At 33.5% G+C, this 22,342-nt stretch overlaps 1 protein-coding gene across 17 annotated transcripts in view; it reads left to right on the forward strand.

Moving 5' to 3' along the window:
* The window catches only part of Epha5 (EPH receptor A5), a 263,125-nt gene that overhangs the window by 39,980 nt on the left and 200,803 nt on the right, over positions 1-22,342 (forward strand). The gene's annotated exons all lie outside the window — the stretch shown is intronic.

A 22,342-nucleotide genomic window follows, 5' to 3' on the forward strand; every position in this document is an offset into this window, starting at 1 on the left:
CGCTTATTTTTCCACGATGATATCTCCCAAATGATTTATATAAAATTTGACCTCTTGTGTTCTGTCTACATTACTTGAAATATTCCTTCCTACAGTCTATCTTAATGCTAATCAGCCTAAGGCCCAGGTCAATTTATAACATAAAACCTTTCATTACCACAAAGAACTGTGACTACTTCCTAAGCTGAATCAATATCATTCTCATTTTGTATTGAACACACACAAAATGTGATATGTGTAGAATTATTTTCTGTTTGTATAAATGTTGTGTTTTGTACTGCTATGATAACATTTTTTTTCTTTTTATCTCGGCATATTGTCCTAAATCATTTCTATTTCTCTTGGCTGTACTTGTTATTCTTTGATATGTGGTTAGAGGTCTAGATCTTGTAATTGAAACTAAACGGCTATATTTTAGCTAACAGTGGGATCATAATAAAATTGTCAAAATTTGGATTTAGGGTATTCTATTTATCTGATGTCATTCAGTTTAGCCAAGAACATTTAATTTAGTTAGATAAATTATTTACCAAAACCTATAAACTTTATCAGCCACATGATATTACAGTGGTAAACTAGGCTCTGTTCCTCTTCTCAAATAAAAGACCTAGGTTTTGGTTAATGTTCCTTAGAACTTTGAATTAAAGAACCAACACAAATATATTCACAATTGGGGAATTACTTTTCTATTAGTGACAGTGAAAATTTTTAACTTCTAAAATACTTATCTACTATGTAAGCTAAAATACTTATCTCCTATGTAAGCTATCATGGATAACACTGATTTATAATCCAGAAGCAAACTCTTGTTCTAACCTTTATGATCTGATAGCAAGCAAGTTAGTTAATACCTCTACTTTTATCTCCTAAATTATGTGAAATACCGCCTAGTGTAAAACCTTCTTAGAATGATTAGAATGAGATTACCAGTCAGTGTTCAGAACATAGTCAGCCTACGGTAAACAATCACCATGTAAAGTTTCTTTTCTTGGTATCTATCCTTTATTTATTTATTTGTTTAAATTTTATTGTATCAGTGCTCTACAGAGGAGTTACAGTTACATAGGTAAGGTAGTCAAACTTGTTAAACTTGTCAAACTTGTTACCTCCCTCATTTTCCTCCCACCTTCCCACTTCTGCAATCCTCCTAACCCTAAGTTTCACAGTTAGTTTACAACATATTGTATTTTAAGTATCACTGTTGCACTGGTTCCCACTTTGTCCTTTGTCTCACCGTTTTGATGTTCCCTTTCCCTTCCTGAATTCAGATAGATGTATATAAAACACCCAGGGTACCAAAATCAAATACAGTAACAACAGGGACCATCCTTTTAAACTAGTGTTTGTTATTAATCAACACGTGCAGTAGATAGTGACTATGATAAATTTTTGAAGTCATCATATTATGACTAAATGTATTTTACTATGTTTGAATTATATTTTAGTTAAAATGTGGCCTGGAAAATAGGTACTTGCTGGTTAGATGAAGTATTTCTAGAGAACAGTGATAGAACAATAGGCATATTCCCAAAGATAAACTTGGTCTTCACACACTTTAAATGTTGCTCTGATGTTAATCTTTTTAAGATTAACATGATAACTTCTTAGTTGTGGTATATGGAAATAATTTAGTATTAAAACAACTCTAAGGGTAATTATAAGGGATGTTTTGACTCCTTATATTTTATGTATTTTACTATTTTGTATTTTCTATGCTACACATTTCTATGAACACGTTTCTTTTGGAGTGAGAACAGGAGGTTGGTACCGGGGTGAACTCAGAGCCTGTGCTCTTACGTGGTAGTTTTCTTGTTCACATCTGGTGTTCTACCACTTGATCCACACCACAGTTTTGGCTTCTTTTCTGGTTAATTTCAGATAGAAGTCTTTTAAATCTGTTTGCTGAAGTTGGCTCAAAGCCATGATCCTCGGATCTTATCCTACGCTTTAGCTAGTATTATATGCATCTTCAGCTAACGTAAAGCGAAACCTTGAGGTGAGATTGGTTCCAGGGGAGAGTGTAGATGATTGAAAAAGATCATGGAGGAGAATGCAGGCAAGAATTTAATGTATATCCTACAAAGTTTAGAAAAGGCAAGGCAGAGGTGTATTGGGAAGGATGGGTGAGAAGATTGTAAGGATGATGTTGGTCAAGATGCATTGTATTCATAAACTTGTGAATGGTGACAATTTTGTACAATGACTTAATGATAATTTTTTCAAAACGCTTACTGTTAAATCAGAGAAGTAAAGATCAATTAATTCCTAAAATAAAGGATCAGGCAAGTTCCCCTGAGCCCAGTTGTCACCTTTTCTGTAAGGTTTCTGCTTCTGCCCAGCTACTTCTACATTCTTCTTATAGCAGATCAGATTCTTTGGCTTCATTTTGCTCATGGCCTCAGTCCAATTCCAAATCTGACCTCTGCTGTCAAGGAGGTCAAGTCACACTGAGCGTGTTCTGAATTCCACACAGAAAGATGGTGATGTTTCCAACTGATCCAGTGCTCCATCACTGAAACAGACAACTGTAGCTAGTCTGGGGATGAGATGAAATCAAACACACAAAGTGTTCTCAGATTGTGAGTGTATATCCCTTCAATAAGGTGAGCAGCTTTAGTTAAAAAAAAATAGAGTATTTGGGTTTCATTACAAGTAGTGTCTTTTAAGAATTCTGTTGTGAAAGTATTTCTATACCTATGAAATTGTTTACCTGTGCAAATGTGATTTAGCAATAAAAATAGCTACCAATATGAAATAGTATATTGTCAAAATGAAACAAGTTTTATACTGTTTAGTTTTCACAAGGATTCACCTGACTTATATACAGGGTACTTGATTATTTTTATTTGGTTTATGTACAATCTTGTTCCTCTACTTGTATATTTTGAAGTATATGTCATTTACTACTTTCCAAATAACATGAATTCCGTAATGCTCCCTGGCCATAGCCATTTATGATGGGAGTTAAAAACTAATAACATCCTGTTAGCTCATAATTTCCTTAGAGCCTAAGAAGCCTTGTGGTTGGCTGACCTTATTTTGCAAGTCCCTGTGCTGCATCAAGAGTTGTCTCTTGATGACTTGTTCTTTCCGAAGCAAGGTGTGGTAGATTTTTTAAAAATACATAAACAGTTAAGTGTAAATGGCTCACTGTAATCTTAGCTTCCTAGTAGCTGGAAGATTATGGTTCAATGATAATCAGGACAAATAAATCCTCAAGACTCCATTTCCAATTAACCGGCAAAAAAAATCACCAAGCTGAAAGCTTGACTAAAGTATAGAGCACCACACATGACCAAGCAAATCAATTAAATAAGCAAGCAGCAAGTCAAATGAGCATGTGGACCTGAGTTTAAATACTATGACTACCTCTTCCACCCAAGGAAGGAAAAAAAAAACACAAATAAAGGAGGAAAGGCAAGCTTTACTATCTATTGTGTCAACTTTCCTTTCTTTCTTCTTTCTTTGTTTTGTTTTGTTTTACAGGTATGAACCATCAGTGCCTGGCTGGCCACTTTTATGAATGTATGTATGTATGTTTGTATGTATGTATGTATGTATGTATTTAAATTTTATTGCAAAGGTGATGTACAGAGGGGTTACAGTTACATAAATCAGATAACAAGTACATTTCTTTTTGAAGAGTTCCACCTCTTCCTTTGTTTTCTCCCAGATTTTCCCTCCTGATTCACCTCTCCCACAAGTTGTATAGTTCATTTCCATCATAGTGTCTTTCTTTTTACTCTATGCTGTGTTCCTGTGGGTTCTCAGAGTGAAAAGCCCAGTGCTTTACCATGGAATCCCATCTCCAGCCCCTTTCCCCATGCTTTTCACAAAGATGCTTGGGTTTGCCTGGAATAGTCTTGGACCCAGATCATTCTGCCCATGCCTCTATTTAGGGAGGATCACAGACATGCCTGGCTTACTGGTTGAGATGGGTCTTGCTCTGTTTTTGACTATGCTGGCCTCTACATGCTACCCTTCTGATCTCCATCTCAGTCGTACCTGGGATTTTATAGACAGGAGCTATTACACATCACCCTTATGTGGATTTGTTACACAATATTACTATTTCCAAACTATTATTATAACTATTTTGTCACATAGTTAATTAAAGTAAGCTCCTGATTGAGTGCAATCTTACCACATTCCAGTCTACACTTCAGTATAGAAAAACTGACAAACCTGTCTGAAGCAAAATATTTTAGAATACTTAGGCTCACATGGACCTAGGAATAAGTGATAAGCCAGTGAATCACAGGCTCTGCTTTTCCTTCAAGTTACTGAAATGATGGAAGATTCCTCAATTTGTACCTTAAATCTTCCATTCTCTACAATTCAAGGCCTAACTAGTATACCAAATCTGTAAAGACATTCCTTTCCTTGGGCTGTTTATTTTAATTCTAGATTGAAGAATGAAAGTATTATTGGTAATTCACAGCAGTAGGAGTATGTTACGTTTCTCTCTGCTTATAACTTTTGAGTTATTTTTCATGTTCTTAACATATACGAATTAACCTGATTATGACCAAAATAACACATACATTTGATGCAAATACCAGAGGATGGATCAGGGTTCTGGAATAAGGTATTACAATGTCATTAACCTGCAAGGTTAAAGATAGCTATCATGTTATGAGATATGAACAGAGCTTTCCATTTAGACAACCATCATTCATTTTCTTGATAACATTGCTCATTACTGCTCTGAAGTTGTTCTCTGACATCTAAGTATATTGTGCTGTCCTTCGAAGCTAGAAATTACAACGAAGACACAATACCATATATGCAATCAAGTGAAAAATTTATGACACAGCTGCAGAACATGATAAGTGAGCCTTAAGTACTTGTGATGGGGATTCTTCATAACAGTGAACAACTGTATAGACAAATATGGCCAATATACATAGATTTGCTTTGAAGGCTTTTGAAAATAATTTCAGATATAGTAAATCTGGGAACACTGTATTACAAAACAGCATAGATAAACAAGGATAACAACAAAACCAGTCCCTGCTGAGATATATCAAGTCCACACTAGGAGGTATTTTAAACTTTAATTACTACATTTTCCTCAACTTTCTAAAGTGTTCATAATTTTTAAAATTATTTTAATGTCCAAAGTACACATTTATTGTTTAACTTTGATTTGAAACCAAATAATTAGCACCATCAGGTCAGATTTACAATGATCATCAGCTCATTTACGAAGATGTTCACATGCAATAATTAATGTTGATGAAGATATCAGATCCTTGTCCTATGTCAGGTGATAAAACTGGAGGATGGAAGTACAGATCTATTAAAGTGTGAGAATTCATTGCAGAATTGATAATTTGTATTTTCTACAGTAGTAATAATGTATAATGAGGTTGGACATAGTAAAGGCAATGGCAACATGGAAATCTCTGTGGCTTAAGCTATACATCCATTAATGCATTGTAGTGAAGAGACAGATTTTACGATGCCAATTTTAAACATGGATTAAAATTTCTGAATTTATTTCCAAATAGGATGTTTTGTTAAGGATTATAACAAGATTAAGTGTGCTAAGGTAGAAGGGTTTCTATACTAAGTTTAGAAAATACTAAACTAAATGCAATGGACTGCTATTCTGTATGAAGCCTTTAATATATTGATGAGCATTTTACTCACTCTATTGATTGCATCCTTACATAAGAAATAACAGAATCCAGTATGGCTTAATTCAAACAATAATATAGTGATATAGTGTAATCAGAATAAAGGAATTTTTTTTATATTTCATTTAATAGCATAATACATAAGAATCACTTCCTATACAAACTGAGAAATTTTGCGAAAGGCGCTGCAATAACTAGATTCCCTGCCACTGTGAATTATAGTCTATACATAGATTCTTGTATGTTATTGCGTGGGCCAGACCAGACTTGTTCTATATTTTCATTAAATATGTGCACTAACCACCACGTGCAAGCTCTGTTTAGAAAGGAATCAAACCTACCATTTACAGGGAGACAATAGAAAAAATTCCCTTTTAATAGTAATAGATGATAAAAGAAATAATTTTTATTAGTCTTACGTTCTAATTAGTCAGATATGTATTCTTACCTGTTTTCTGTCTTTACAAAGAAAGCAGATGTGTAAATTCCACAGAAACCTTCTTTTCCCTAAAATATACTACACTGCACATGAGCAAATGGAATTGTAAAATACAGGTTTGATTTGAAATTTATGTACATGAATATAATCTTGAAATCAAGCTTTTTAACTGCATTTCTTTTTTTTTCAAATTTTTATTATCAAACTGATGTACAGAGAGGTTACAGTTTCATACGTTGGGCATTGGATACATTTCTTTTACTGTTTGTTACCTTGTCCCTCATGCCCACCTCCCTCCCCCCTTTCCCTCCCCCCCCCCAGGTGTTCAGTTCACTTACACCAAACAGTTCTGCAAGTATTGCTTTTGTAGTTATTTCTCTTTTTTTACCCTGTGTCTCTCAAATTTGGTATTCCCTTTGAATTTCCTACTTCCAATACCAGTAAACACGGTTTCCAATATACTCAGATAAGATTACAGAGATAGTGTAGGTACAACCATAGGAAGGTGATACAAGAACATCGTCAATAATAGAAACTACACATACACATAGGACGTTGAAAATAAGATGATGCTAAGTGAAATGAACTCCATGTTATGGAAACAATTGTTATATCACAGTTTTAACTGCATTTCTTAATATAGTTTAGATTTGTCTACTTACCCAGCAAGTAATATTGAATACCAATATGTGGTAGGCATTCATGATAAAAAAAAAAGAGGATACAGCACATTTATGTTAACTTTTTAAATAAGGGTTCTAAGACTGAAGATTGCATATTTATACAATTGAGTACATAAAGAAGAACAAGCCTTAAAAACATTTATAGTGAAATGAATGTTAAACTCTAAATTGTATTGAGTGATACTTAAGTAGTTGTTCAAAACAATTATGTATATACTAGATACTAGAAGTATTTCCTGGGGATATTATGAAATGTAATAAGCAATTTCCATTTCTATGATTCACTAGACTTTACTAAAATACTTGTAAAATTGAAGAAATAAAAATTATTTTGTCATTGAATGAAATAAATGCATTCCCTTCATTCATTGTTAGTGATAAATTTAAATATCAAGCAATGCTAATGATTCTTTTTATTACTCAAAGTATGACTGTCCTATCTGTGAGCATTTATTGAAATGCACTCTTTAAATAAATACAAAATGATGACTGCTATCAAACTTGTATACTAGGATCTGGAAGTTGATTGTGTCAATTAAGGTCTTCCAAATTAGCTTTATTTATTTATTTTGGCCAGTCCTGGGCCTTGGACTCAGGGCCTGAGCACTGTCCCTGGCTTCTTCCTGCTCAAGGCTAGCACTCTGCCACCTGAGCCACAGCACCCCTTCTGGCCGTTTTCCATATATGTGGTGCTGGGGAATCGAACCAAGAGCTTCATGTGTAGGAGGCAAGCGCTCTTGCCACTAGGCCATATTCCCAGCACCTTTATTTATTTTTTTTACCTGCAAATAGATTTAGTTACTGAGATTTTATGGACCTCATTTGTATTTTGGCCTCTGTTTATAAATTAGGTCACCTGTGTGAATTACAATATTTTTCTGAAGATGGGAAATTTGCCTTACCCATAGAAGAACTGAGGGAGAAATATAAAGCAATGAGTCTTTGACACCTTAGTATTCTTCAGTGTGACAGATTTCCTCCTATTACACAAATAGTATGATTGCATTTGTACCTGAAAGAGCACAGAAGAATATGTGAACGTCCTTTACAGATCTGAGTTTTCTGTGATCTGATATGAAACATCTTACATTATAATAGTAGAAATTTCAGAAAGAAATATATGTATTTCTCTATTGTCTCTCTCTATCACTATCTCATAGCTCTATATGTCTTTTCTATGCAGTAATGTTTACTATAAAGTGCAATAGAGTTTATCCTAAGAGATAACTCATAAATGTACATTTCTTTTTTTTTTTTTTTCTTTTTGGCCAGTCCTGGGCCTTGGACTCAGGGCCTGAGCACTGTCCCTGGCTTCTTTTTGCTCAAGGCTAGCACTCTGCCATTTGAGCCATAGCGCCACCTCTGGCCGTTTTCTGTATATGTGGTGCTGGGGAATCGAACCCAGGGCTTCCTGTATATGAGACAAGCACTTTTGCTATTAGTTTAAATATATATATACATATTTATTCACTAACATTTTAAGTCTCATTACTTAGGTATTCTTTTTCAGTGTTTGGTGCCCTTAAAGACATCTGCCTTCCATTTTATTAAAGTATTACGAGGTATCTGCCAATGGAATTTGTTTTGCTTTAATTTAGAAAATATTCAGTGTGTAATAACTTTAAAGCCTTTGACAGTAAGTGTAGTGTTACACGAGTGTCGATGTACGGAACCACAGTTTGCAGTGAATTTGTGAAATGTAAACATGAAAAATCTTGAGCAGCACATACACGTAAAACAGTAGAGGTTTGTGTTTTAACGTAGCACTCTGTTTGTTTGTTTGTTTGTTTTCATACCAGTTCTGGAGCTTGAACTCAGTGCCTGGGCGCTGTCCCTGTGCTGTTTCTTGAACCACAGCTTCACTTTCAGCATTCTGTGGGGTTGTTAGAGATAAGAGTCTCATGGGGCTTTCCTGCTTTTACTGGCTTTGAACCACATCCCTCTATATCAGTGTCCTAAGTAGTTAGGATTACAAGCATGAGACATCAGTGCCTGGGATCCGTTTTTTTTTTTTTTAACAAAATAGTTTAATGAAAATTTCCCATCTCTTTCTGATTAGCTTCTGAAGCATCACAATATTTTTCTACATTATCTATGCATCAACTATCATAAGTAAATATGAAAATTCCTTCTTAAAAATGATAGGGAAAAAAGCACTAATAACCTACTACAATTATATGACACCTATAGTGTTCCTATACCAATGAACCAAAGATCATATGTAAAATATTCCATGAATCCAAGCTCATAAACCATATCTCTTTTAGTTATATTTTTATCTTAAAAGATAGTCCTCCAAACAAGAACTAGGTATATAATCCTCAAATAAAATATAACTCATTAAATCAGACAAATTTTATTTTATGAAATGTCTACCATTATACACTTGTTTCTTTAAAAAGCAGTGAGGATTATGCTATGGTATTCTGACTAACATTTGACAAACATGCAAGCTATTTACTTTTATTTACAGAGGAAAACACTTGAATTTTGTTGAACATTTTATTGAATCTGCTGTGGTTAACCTCTGTCTCAATTCCCTTAGGTATACATATGAACAACTAAACTTAAGTGGAAGTATTTTTCTCGAAAACATCTATATTGATATAATGCTTAATAGTATTACTGTTTCAGTGTATCACCCCCAAACCTACTCAGTAAATTTAATCAAAAACTGAAATACATTTACAATTCATTTTTGAGGAGTACACCAAATCAAATACTGCTTTGAACTGATTCTAAACAAAAGAAAGTTTCCTTTCTGTAAAGTAAAGCAAGCTGAACAAAATACAATTATCCAGCACTAATATAATGATGCTTGGAACTAGTTAGGCTTGGCTAAATAATTTTAACCTTAAGACACTCATCTAAGGTTTAATCATACTCCATAAGCTTCAGCAAAATAGAATCTAAGTGAGATTTTAATCTGAGAATTTAATGGACTGTAGCCTCTCCTCTGAACTCAGATCACTGATGCTTGTGCCCAATATACCTTTCTTTTGCTTTTCCAAATCTCAGACACACTCAGAAACACATGCACACAGACACAAGGACCCATATACATAAGACCTGATATTAGATTTTGAAACTCATTAAAAGATGGCCAGTACTAAATATTTTAAATGATAGAAATCATAATGATTATAACATAATAAAGCTGTAGAAATAGTAATTAGACATAATCTCAAATGTGAATTTATGTCCTAGACCCTGGACTCTTGACCATATTTATTGCTTGGGAAGTTAAGCTGGTGCCTTGCTTATGATCTATAAATATATTTTTAATTTATGTTTTTCTGCTTTGTTCATTCTTTCTACCAAGTTACACTTAGTGTGAAATCTTGTTTTGTGCCTGGCACTATATAACTTGTAAATGGAGAGATGAATGAATTTTTATTGTCGTAAAAGGGGTGTCCAGTACATACGTAAGGTAGTGAGTACATTTCTTGTCAAATTTGTTACCTTCTCCTTCATTTTTCTCCCACCTTCCCTCCTTCCCAACCCCTGAGTTGTATGGTTATTTTACAACAGATTGTCTTATAAGTATTGTTGTTGCATTGGTTCACCTTTTACCAAGTGTCTCACTATTTTGATGTTCTCCTTCCTTTCCCTAATTCAGACATACATGTATACACTACCAAGGATACCAGGGCTAAATTACAGGGAAGATAAACAAAAGAAAACAGAAATAATGTAATATATAGTACATAAAAACAATGATAAGCAGCTTGTTTCCATATCTTGGAGTTCATTTCACTTAGGATCATCTTATGTGTTCTTATGTACATAGCTATTGAGCTACTGTGATCACCTGCTAGGACCACCCTAGACATATACTACTTATTACCAATGAGGGAAACTATAGTTTATTTGGTGCGGGGGGAAAAGGGGGGGATCTGGCTCACTTCCCTTAGTAAGTTTTTTTTTTTCCTAAGTCTTTCCATTTCCTCACAAATGGAACAATGTCATTCTTTCTGATAGAAGCATAGAATTCCATTGAGTATATATACCACAATTTCTTGATCCATCCATCTACTGAGGAGCATCTGAGTTGGTTCCATATTTTAGCCATGGTAAATAACGCTACAATGAACATGGTTGTGCTGGTAGCTTTAGTATGGCCTTGTTTGTGATCTTTTGGGTAAATGCCTAAAAGTGAGGTTGCTGGGTCATAGGGGAGCTCTATGTTTAGCCTTTAGAGGAATCTCCATTCTGCTTTCCAGAGTGGTTGAACAAGTTTACACTCCCCTCAACAGTGTAGTAGTGCTCCCTTTTAACCACATCCCTGCCAACATCTGTTGTTGTTAGTTTCCTTGATAATAGTCATTCTTACTGAAATGAGGTAGAATTTCAATGCCATTTTGATTTGCATTTAAATATTTCTTACAATTATATATTGTAGATCTAAATTCTGTAGGCCCAATGTGGGCTGTTGCATTTTTAAAAAATCTGTGTTTTCACATTCATCAAAGTTTATTGTGATAAAAGTAAACATTGACCAAGTATTCTACTATCATGTGTCATCAAGACTGAGCACAGGAATAAAAGAAGCTAGGAATTTTGCAATATTGTTATCATTAGAAAGGGAAACATAGAGAACTAACATCAATAAGCTTTTCCATAAAAATAAAGAGAAGAACAACAGAATAGGCACATAGAAGTACTAAGCTAATGTACGTAAGAACTACTTATTATTTGATATGAGGTTGACCCAATTACATTGGATGAAGATTATGTATACATAATTATGTTTATGCATACTTAGCACATATATGTTAATAAATACTAGTATATTTGTTAATGAATATTTAATCCTGTTGGATTTATTTTAACTGTGAAAAAATGAGGTGATTTAAAGAGAAAAATAATTACCTTCATTATTACTCATTGTTCACTTAGGTACACTTTAAAAACTCTCCTCTGGAAATCAAATTCAATTTTTTAATGTTAATAAAAAGATTGTATAGTTGTATATTGTCTGTGCTACTGATTCTAAATTAAATGTAATTTTGTATTCTATTATCCAATATCGTCTTTTTATAAATGTCTCACTTCTATGAAAAATTGTTCACATTTTCATAATGCTTGATCATTGCTTTTTGAAGTGAGGACAAATTTAAACTTCTCACAGTTTCTGACAAACAGATAACTAAAAGTACAGTTATGTAAAGTACATTAAAATATCTATAAGAGATTAGTGTAAATGATTATGTGTTAACAGTTAAGGTTTTAACTGGTTAGATTACTCTTTTATGGGGTCTTTTGTGACAAATAAGAATAAACATCTCATTTATCAACTTCTACAGTGACAAATGGAATGTATCATATGGAAATTTAACAGAAATATAAATAATAAATATAATCGTATTTTACGAATATAGTGATATATTTCAATATGAACAAAAGAAAAAACAAAATGGGTGCATTTGGGTCATATGTTATTATGTATAGAAATTTTTTGTGCAGATGAACTCGGTTAGTAATAGGGCTATAAGAAGTTCTAAAGCAATTCTTTAGAGAACGATTGTCATGAAAAAGTTCATACATTGGCAATGTGGCACGGTGGTTAGCTTGAAACATGGCCCCAAACTTTTGTTAAAATCAAAACTTAAAATACACTGAGTTTTTCAGTTTACACAAGAATTTAATTATGAGCACTGTGAAGTGCCAAACTTTTTCCGGTCCATTCATGGTAACTTATGTCTATAATCACAGCTATTGAGGAGGTGAGAGCCAGAAGCCTGCCATTTTGAGGGGAAATATGTTTGAATGACTCCATCTCAACCAGTAGGCCGAGTGTTACGGTTCATGCATCGAACGAGGAAACATAGATAAGAGTCATTGCCCAGGAAGCCTGTGCAAAAATCAGTAAACCCTATCTGAATAATAAACGTATAAAGAGATTGGAGGTATAGCTCAAATAGTACAGCTTCTGTCTAGCAAGTGCAATGCTGTGAATCCAAACTCCATTACTACATAAAAACAACAATGAAAGCAGATCCAACAACCACTCAAAACAAAAAAAACATCACTTTTTTCTTTCTTAGGAGGAGGTTTCTGTAATCATTTCTAATAATGAACCAGTTTACTTTTGATATGGTTTACTTATTCTAAATACTTTAAACTGTTTAATTTTGGTTTTTAATTGAGTACTCAAAAAGGAATAACCCTCTACAATGTATTAGTTACATTATTATTAGTTGATGTATTAGTTGATTTTATTATTTAGTGTAATAACTTATCTTCTTCACTGGGGCCAAGTTAACAAGCAAATGTGAACTGAAGTCATTAGGCTCATTCTTCTTTTGGGGAAATGGAATAGAATCTATCCTAGTAATAGGACCCTACAGTTAGTTCAGCTAAACATGCCTGCCTGCCTGCCTTCCTTCCTTCCTTCCTTCCTTCCATCCTTCCTTCCTTCCTTCCTTCCTTCCTTCCTTCCTTGCTTCATTCCTCCCTTCCTGTCTTTCTTTCTTTTTTTCTTTGTTTATTTTTATTTTTTGTTGGTCATGGGACTTGAACTCAGCCTTTGGCAATGTCCTAAGCTTTTTTTTTTAGCTCATGGCTAGTGCTCTACCACCTTGAGCCACAGTTCTACTTCTGGTTTTCTGAGGATTGTTTGGCAATAAGAGTATCATAGGACTTTTCTGACTGGGCTGGCTTTGAATCTCCATCCTCAGATCTCAGCATCCTGAGTAGCTAGGATTACAGGTGTGAGCCACCAGCTCCCGACCAACTAAACACATTTGACATCCTGGAAAGAACGGAATTTCAGGCACAAATACACAATTTAAATATGAATATTCTATGTGAGGAGGGAAAAAATGTGCAGAGCAAGACTCACCAGCCTTATATAACTGCTGATTTTTTTACATACATTACTGAAGTTTAAAGTTATTATATTTTGATGAATCAATAAGTTGTGCAGTATTCTAGGACCTCCACAGGCTTGCCAGCTGTCACTTCTAAATGGTAATTAGCAGCAGGAGACACATAGATAAATGAAATCAGTGATTCAGGTAATATACCTTTCCAGGAGACTCAATCCTCTTCACTATAAAACTTCCATGTTGTTGCCAGATCTTAATAACATGTGACAGAATTGAGGTTAACCTTCTCTTTCTTTACGTGCTATGCTTCTGGGTCTTGAAGGATGGGGGAGGGAGGGGGTGTTATTATTGAGAGGAAAAAGGTAGTGGTGAGAGCAAAAGGCCAACAACATTTCAGAGTTGACATGCCAACTGTTCTTTGACTAAATTGCTTCTGGGAAAAATAAAAAAGGAGAAATCACTGTCACTCAAAAGTTCTTCTGATCCCTTGCTGTAGTTCTCAGCACACCATGAGTAAAGCAGTTAGAGCAGAGTAAAGGGCTCTGGGCATTTCCATCCATTCCTCCATCCATCCATCCATCCTTCCATCCACTCCTTCCTTTTAAACACACATATAGTCACCTGTAACAATTTTACCCAGTTCTTTAGGAATAAATTTGTTTTGGGTTGTTTGCCTGTTTAATTTGGGATGAGATTTTGTAAAGTATTACTAGTCTGGCTTCTAACATTTGATCTCCTGAATTGTCTTCCCTTTTGCTGGAATTAAAGGAATTTATGTATGACCACATTGAGTTCTCTAGAATTACTTCTTTATGAAGAAAAGGTTTCTCAACATTTGAGAATATATTTCTTTGTCATTGAGGAAAGGGATCAAGACTATGGAAAGACACAGATATATAAAATGATGATGGAATATAGGTTAGGTGACCTGAATATCATGTACAAGGATATGATCACAATCTAAACTACAGTGATACAATAGCCACTAAGTAACCAAAGCCTAAGCAATTACCAGCAAAATCCATATATTTCAAAACATAGGAATATTTAGGTTAACTTATCTGGTTCTAGGTTGGTGGCATTACATATAAAATTAATATGAACTTCTGTGTACAAGTATGATATCTTTTCATTTATCTAAGATAAAAATGTAAGCATAAGATGTCTGCATTGTATGATAATTAAATGTCTTAATTTTTAAGAAACATCATTTTTTCGACAGGGCCTGCACCGTTTTGACAATCTCATCAGCAATGATCATACAGTTTCGCCTCTCTATATCTTGATCAGTATTTGTTATTGCTACAATTTAAAATAAAGGTTTCACAGGGCTGAGGGTATATCACAGTGATAGAGTGCTTGTCTGGCATGTGAAATATCTACGTTTGATCCCAAAACAGTGTAGTAATAAATAACAAACAAGCTTTATTTTTAGTCATTTAAGACAAGTGCATAGTGATACCTCATTGAGATCTTTACAAAAATATTCCTAATGATTCATGACATAACTCATTAGCCCTCTGTATAGTTTCTTAGTAGTATATCTGTTCTTGTCTTTTATTTGCAAATTGGCTTCTTAATTTCTCCTGGTGAGTTTTGAGACCTTTATTTTTGAAAGTTAAGTTTGTGAAACAATGTTGCTGATTGACACTACCCATTAGGTCTATGAATATATCATTCTTCTGCACCCATTGGGCCTACTGAGGAATTTCCTTCTCAACCACATCCCTGTTTTTCTTTTTTTGATGGGATATTTTCCTCTTCATACTTTCTAAGGATTTCTAATACCTAGGCAATGTGTCTAGGCTTTTGTCTTTGTGCAAAAAATAATTGGGTTCAATGGGCATTTTGTCTTTCTAGATCAATGGTGTTCCACAAATTTGATGACATTTCATGTTTATTCATCAGTTGTTACTACCAATTTTTGGTCTTACCTGTTGTAGGATTCCCATTATGCATATACTGATAAACTGTGAGCCCAGTGCTCATGAAATTAATGTAATTTGAACCTTCATTTTATGGTTTTATCAATGTGATTATGTGAACATAATCATCATCACTATACTGTGATTCTATTTACTTTAATTATAGCTTTACTGCTATTTAAATTTTTATTTGCCCTCAAAGTTATTTGTGATTGTCATGTAATGAATTACTTTACTCTTTTATGTGTATCTATAGGACAAATATAAACTATTTCATTCATTTCCACTGATGGTAATATAGGTAGATTCTTTCAGAGCATTGCAGTATTTGGGGCATTGTCTTGACATGTATATATCCTCACTCACATGAAAATCCTGGATTTATAAGATTTGAATAACGACTAAGTATTGTTTTCCCATGTGTTACTTATATATATTCCAAGCAGCTTCTAGAGGGGTGCCTGTTTTCTAGCATCTTTCTGTTAATTTCACATGTCCCTAATAAACATACTTGTATAATGATTCATAATTTATTCATTGGGGCCAACCAAAATGGAATGGAGAAGTAACCAATAATATGTATAAATATCACTAAGATGACTAGAGCTATCCAGAAGCCTCATGAGTCACCTTTGCTAAGGATTAGAATTAGCTAACAAGCAAGCTGTTAGTTGCATAACAAAGAAATAAATAGAGGTCTGGGGATATTTGCCTACTGTAATTCTGGCTGTGTTCTTGCTCATGTTAAGGGTCTTGGTTTGATTATCTACAAATAGATGTAAAAATATCAGTAACGTCTTAGCTTTGTATCGAAGTATCTAGTATCTAAATATCAGATTTTGATTGATATAATATCTTGATATCATAGCCTGATATCAGAGCCTGAAATAATATCATTAGGCTGAAAAGTTCTAGATTCTTATACCACATTTACTTGTACCGTTGTCACATTTACTCATTATCTGAATTTTCTGTTTTTATGTTACCTGTGATTAGAATACACTGGTGAAAGGCATTTTCTAGATAAGTATATACAAATGTAGCTAACAATTAGTTTCATTACTAGAAAGTAAACCACACAGCACAATAATTTCTATGGACATTATTCATATTTATATTTACTAATTTAAGCAAAAGACTGTAATGACTAATGGACAATATAGGAAGATAAAGAAATAGAACAGGTACAGTGGAATGCATTACTGTAAAAGCATCTCTATATTGTTACAGCTCTGATACTTTTATAAAAATGGTATGTTTGCCTAGTATTTTTTTTAATTCTCAGAAGTATACTTTTCAAAATAACTTCCACATTAAAATAAAGTGTGACAAAATGTAGAGATTCAGTCAACAGGTATTTTGAAAATTCATACCAATGTCAATCACTGCCTTCAGATATAAGCATTCTTTGTCTAATTATTGTGTAATTTAGTACAAAGTAAATTGGTGTACAACTAATGACCTCAAAATTATGAAAAATAATACCCCAAATTTATAACTATCACTGGATCATTTTTAAAAACATTTTAAGCTTCCTTCTCTAGATTTTCTAAAGTAAGTTATATATTTATTAGAAAAAATATTGTTATGAGATTAGGAATTTGGCCAGAAATAGTATAAAAAAATGTGAACTATTTGCAGTCGGCTTTCATCTTCTTTATTTATATCTCAATTAGAAAATACTTTGATTCTGAAAAATTATGCCATTTCTTATAGAAGGTCTGTTAGAAGATACTGTGATGGCAAGCAGAGGAAATGAACTTAAGCCTAGGTTATAACACCACAATCCTTTAAACTTGAATAGGCTCACAGCTCTCATGCAGCTGATTCTTGAAAAAAAGAAGCAGAGAGAAAGAAGGGGAGGGGTGTTGAATAGCCACTGATTACATGAACATGATTAATGTGAGATATAGAATTGACTTATGGGTGCTGTTGTCAAGGCTTACACCACACACTGGAATATTATCTCCTGAAAAACGAGGGCAAAATTAAGAGCAGAGAGCAGAGGCGGCATCCCATTTTCTGAAATATTTCAGAGTGGTTCTATCATTTAGGACTGCAGCTCAGTTGCTGAAATGTTTATTTATTTATTTGTGGCAGGCAAGCAAGAGCATGATTGCATTTATTTCACCTGAAACCTTAAGAGAACCAGAGGTTAATGTACTTTATTTTCATTAAATTAACTCCTAAGTACAATAGTTGATTTTTTTCCCCTTTTCTCATTTACTGAAACTTTTACATTGTTTTGAAAAGAAGACTCACACTTACACTTGGTATTAATAGAGTTGTCCAAATGTTTGAATTTTTCACAGAAAATAATTGTATAAACCTAAAAGACTAAAACTGCTGTCTTTCTCAAATTATTTTATTTGCATTTTGGGATTAAATTTGAGCTCATAAATATCTGTCCTATTCCGTGGGCAATAAGGAAAACAATTTCACTTTTATTTCTCACACAGAAAATTAACTGAGTCATTTCTTTTGACTTTTAAGGATGTTTTAAACAACTCAAACTCAGGGTTGATGCAAGTCATTTTGTCCAGTAACATGTAATTGAGGAAATGCAACAAGATTTGATCCAAATGATTTTTTTTCTGAAAGTGGATGTATTTGGTCAGATTTGTTTGACTAAAGAACAGTAGGTACTGGAGATTGGATTTGTAGATGGAAAAAAAAGTACTTAATTTTTTAAATCATTCTTCCTTGGGGTTCTGAAAAAATTAAAAAAAAAAACACACCAGAGAACTTTTCTTATCCAGTAGATTGTTCACAATCTTAATCCAAAGCCAGGAATCTTTTAAAAAAGATAAAATAAAAAGAGGTATACACAGACCCACAATTCAATCTTTTCAAAATATAAAATACCTACATCGTTAGGGATGGAACATTTTCCTATTTTGTTGGTTAAAATGACCTGATGCAGTCCTTTATCATATATATTATAATGTTAACTCTATTTAAGGATAAAACATTAACTTCAACCAGAGAATTCTGATTTTAGAAGTTAATTTGGTGTTGATTAGTGCTTCAGTTGCTCTTTGCTTCAGTGTGCTTATTTGTATGTGTATTATGATTGTATGATTGTCATGGCACAGATTACCACGAGGAAAGTGATCTAAAGAGAGCTGAATCTCTCTTTACTCTTTAGTGCATTATCTTTGAAGTTTGCACACCTTTATACAATCAACCTTGGTTTACAATGTCATTCACTAATCTAGGGCCAAAAAAGAAATTTGTTCTAGTTTACTCTTGATTAACAGTATCTATCCAGGCAGTAGAAACACGAGCTACTTAGGGACTAAATATTTTACCCAATAAGCATGGATCTCAATAAGAAATAAACTGAATTTCTTCTTAGTGGTAAATATATTCTACTTTATTCTAACACATTAAAGAGAGGAATAAGAAATGGACAGATCAAAAATTATCTTTTTAGTAACAGCAAAACAGTGTTTTCTGACATGGACCATCTTCCTCAGTGAGTTCTTGACTTCTAAATTTTAATCTATTATCAAACTGTTAACAAACACTTTCTGAGATCACGGGGAGACAATTATTCTTCTTCTTATCAGCATCAACCCATTGTACAAAGGGATGACCTTTGACATTCATATTTGGGGGTGGGGAATGTTTCAGCCTCCTAGTATTCATTTTATTAAGGTGCATATGGTTTCTCCAGGCTTCCATCATGGCCTCAAACATGTGTACAATTTATTTTAATCTTGTTTATATATACATTTTTGTATACATTGTATGCATGTAGTGTTAATCCTATATGTGTATATATGTATGTTTATCTTTAATGATAACAATTACATATGAAAGAAGATGTCATCCTTGTCCATCTCAACCTAACTTATTTTACTTAATATGATGGTTTCCAGATCCATCCATTTCACCGCAAGTGACATAATTTCATTCTTAGTCATATATTCACATTCATTCTCATTCATATACATATTACTTTTTCTTAATCCATTCATCATTTGGAACACATTGGGGCTCTTTCCATAGTTTGACTATTGTAAATATTGTTTCAGGTGCCTCTATTTCATATAATTAATTTAAGTCATGGCAAAAACAACTTACTTTGTAGTTTAATTTGAGGATATCATTGTCTTTGAAATGTAACACCACACATCCACTCACCTACTGAAAATAACAAAAGGCATCTACAATATTTTGAGCCAAGTTGAAGCATAAATTATTTTTCTTTAAAGCCTTCTAAAATATTATATGGAATGTGTGATGCATATGATATATATGTGGTATATGATACATAGTGTATCACACACACACACATATACACATGGATAACAAGCTATTTGCAAACCCAAAGATAAACAGTTTTTCTAGAAAGTTATATTTTTGTTATGTCAGAGTAAAGCTGGAGGCAATGAGTTCGATACCAGATTTTTACATCAGTTCACAGAAGAAGATCATACTTTGACTGAAACAGGACATGAGGTAGACTGGTGCTATATGATATGAAGTGTCGGTTCCGAATCTTGTAGCAAGCTTGTGAGTGACAGACTAAAAATTATATTGAGAACATATGTCTGAGAATAAAATAGCAAAGCAAAGCTGTAAATTGTAATGCTAATGAAAAAATAATTCCACAGGCGAATATGCAAAACTAAACTCATAATAATTATATGAATAATTGGAATGAGAATGCTTAGAGCTTTGGAATAAAAACTTATTGAAGGCTATATTTCAGAAAGTTCATAATTCCTAAACTTTCTATTTTGAAGTTATAAAGTTGGGGTAATTTGGAGAAAAGAAAACTTATTTGTTTTATTTTTCAACATTTATTTAATGATTTTGTGTTAGCATATAATGTTGGGCCAATGGAAGTTTCATTGTGATATATATATATATGCATATACATATATGGGAATACAATAGACCCCCATCAAACTTAACCCCCCCATCTCTTCCCTCCTCATACTTTCCTAGAACAATTTCATATTTCTATTCCTATACATGTGAATAAATTACTGCAACCCTCTTCATCCTCATTCACCCTCTTGGTTTACTTCAGATGGTGCCTGTCTCCAAACAGCCTATCTTTTCTTTCTCATCATTCTTTTCTTTATTTTTAGTGTACATTAATTGTACATAATGTTTTCATCGTAATAACCTACACATGCAATCTTATAATTCAGTCTGATTAAAATTGTCTGTTACTTTCTATTTCCAAGTTCCCATCTCCCTATTATTCAACAGCTTTAAAAAAGTTTTGCTATGCTACCCGCATGTGGAGAGTCAAAGAGTTTCAATGTTTTAATTCTCCATCATTCTCTCCCCCTCACCAAGTCTGTCTGAATAGTTACACTGTTGCACAGTGATAATCATGTATGTTATATACATGCATAAATGCCAACATATATGCATGTGATCGGGGTATAAAATTCACAGATGAAAGAACATACTGAGACTGGCTTTTTGACTCTACTTTCATATGTATGCTTCCTAGTATCAGTGCAACTGATCAAAGGATCTTGAGATCAAGTCCACACATAAAAGATAATTTCATGCTGACAAGAAACCAGAAGTAGAACTGAGCTGTAGAACTACTTGGATCATCTTCATGGTGCTTTGCGAGTTTAAATTTTTCCTTCTGTGGTCTGTTCTTCAATGTCTGATTTCTAAAATGCTAAGTGGCATCAAATCTTTCAAGGCCTCTCCTGAAATTTTATTTTGATATGGCAAAGTCTGGAGAGGGAGTTTCAGATTATAATGTGGATGGCAAAGCTTTCAGATGTCAGTTCATGATCTCAATATTATAAGATTTGGGACTAAAACTGCAGTTCCTAGGCTAGAATCTCTTTGTTAAACAAGGTCACTTGAATATATTACTTCAGGACTCTACTAAAAATGGACCATAAAGTAATGCTAACAGAATTGGATGATTGGTAACCTCTGATAACCCAAAAGTTCAAAACTTATTATGATCATAAGGTGCTTCTTTCTGCAGATTTGAGAGGATAGTGTACACATTAATAAGATTATAGTCTAACCTCTGTGTCATGAGTTAGTATTTTCAAAGGCTGAAGGGGAAAAATAACAATGTAATTGGCTGGTACATTGAACTGAAAACATGATATAATACCAACAAGCATGAGGCAGAAAGCCTATAAAAAGAAGCCTGCAATGAGAAAATGGTTCTTAAGGTCTTTGGTAGGAAAAGACAAACCCGTGACACAAATAAATAAGATCATTTCTTTTCCTTTCCATTGTTTATTTATTTATTCATTTTTTGAACATGTAGCTGACATGGGATGTCTGGACTGACATAGGTTTAGAAGGCAAATCTCTTCAGTTCTCAGGACCCAAAGGAAGTGGACTAATTCTCATCCTCAAACCTCATCCTAACTAATAGAAAAGAAAAATTATGCACTATAATCTTTCTTTTGTATTTTGGGGAGAGGGGTCCTCAAGAGAAAAAGAAATAAATAAAAATTTATTACAGCAGATTATAAATTTAAAATTGCATTTTTATAATTAATTGAAAATTTTGCAAGCAAGATGTTCATTCATTTGGTTTGAAACTGTCCCTTGAACCAGTAGCTATTAAGCCCTCTTGTCAAAGATTGCTTCATGTGAATTTTAATATTATTTATGCTACCCTGGACTTTGCACACATGAAAAGTGTGAATTGCTTGGCTTATAATCTTGGAGGACACTGCTGTTCTTCTTGCTTTTACTTGCTAACAAGATGCGGCTGGAACATATGTGTATGAGACTTGAGGCAAATGATTTAAAATCCATTTGTATTTTATTTCCAAAGAATACCCTCAGATAAAACAAATAAGCAAAG

Source organism: Perognathus longimembris, chromosome 16 (genome assembly GCF_023159225.1).
Source record: "Perognathus longimembris pacificus isolate PPM17 chromosome 16, ASM2315922v1, whole genome shotgun sequence".
In the NCBI taxonomy this organism is placed as follows: domain Eukaryota; kingdom Metazoa; phylum Chordata; class Mammalia; order Rodentia; family Heteromyidae; genus Perognathus; species Perognathus longimembris.